The sequence below is a fragment of the Orycteropus afer genome, unplaced genomic scaffold (assembly GCF_000298275.1).
Source record: "Orycteropus afer afer isolate SDZICR_OR568_19922 unplaced genomic scaffold, OryAfe1.0 scaffold00713, whole genome shotgun sequence".
NCBI classification, from domain to species: Eukaryota; Metazoa; Chordata; class Mammalia; order Tubulidentata; family Orycteropodidae; genus Orycteropus; species Orycteropus afer.
This window is the reverse complement of record NW_006922300.1, coordinates 296,964-298,291: the sequence shown is the minus strand read 5'-3', so window position 1 is coordinate 298,291 and position 1,328 is coordinate 296,964.

Below are 1,328 nucleotides of genomic sequence, written 5' to 3'. Positions count from 1 at the left end.
TGAGCTGGCCTCCGGGCCCCATGCACCCCATCCCCATCTGCCCTTCCTTCTCCTGCTAGCCCTTCATTCCCACCTGAGTCTCCTTGCTTCTCCTCTGCCCTAGGGCCCTTGCGCTTGGCTGGCTCCCACACTCCTTCCTTGCGGTCTTTGTTCCCATGCCCCTTGCTCCAAGGGGCCCACCCTTTGCCTCCCCAGCCTGACGCCTCGCCCTGCACCCTATTTCCCTGTGCTTCTGATGGCCACTTGCTCTTCGTTGTCTGTTGCCCCTCCCGGGAACAGCCACTTCCAGAGAGGGATCTCGGTTGGTTTGTACAGATGGGCCCCAGAGCGTACAACAGTGCTGGGCACCCAGTAGGTGCCTCCGAAAGGACCCGGGGATGACGTGGCAGCTGCATCTGCTGTGTCAAACATTGGGCTGGCACTTTTCTGAAGAATGTCCCCTGTGACAGGCAAGGACACTGAGCGACCACCATGGCAGAGCCTGGAAGGACAGGAACTCCAGAGGCGTGCAGTAGCTCAGAGGTGACCCGAGAAGACCAAGGCAGTCCCGAGGGAGCACACTGGAGTGAGTGACTTGGGGCGGTCTCAGCAATGGGCAAGCAGCCCAATACCTGTCCTTGCACTTTCTATATGGTGCACGTTTCCATCCTCTGAGGACGTTTGGAGCACAGTAGGGAGGCCGGCAGCCGAAAGGAAATGGTCACATTCGACCGCGTACAAAGTAAAGTGCTAAGTGTATTCCACACACAAAGGCAGAAGGGAGGCAAGCCAGAGGCCCCAGAGCCAAGTCCAGATGACAGTCCACCCCATGACTCCTAATCAGCTCCATCTCCCATAGGCCTGGAGTCACTTTGCAGTAGGTGGATTAGAGGCAAGTCTGGCAGCTAATCCCCCGCCTGCCCAGCGAGGGCAGGAGCCCCGGAGAGGACGGGGCGCGAGGGGCGCAGGGCCAGGGGCCCTCGTCGAGCTGCTGTGTGCTGACGTCTCTTTTCTCTAAGTGCATCCGCCAGACCCGTAGCGGCGGGTGGGCCGCAGCCTTCCTCGGCCTCCTCCCTCAGCGCTTCCTCCCTCCTGGCCCTCCCGCTGCTCGTGTTCCGGTCACCCCGGCCCCACCTGCTCCCCCCCAGCCACTGCCCCCTTCCTCTGGCGGCCACCATTTTGGAGACCGTCCAGCTGACTCGCCCCACTCAGTGAGCTGGCGGTGGGGGCCCCGAGCACACGTGCCCTGGCGCATGCAGGGGGACTGCCAGGGCACTGATCTGCTGTAGGCTAAACTGGGACTTGATCTCCTGCTAGCCCTAATCCTCAAGCGGCGCCCCCGCCTCCCC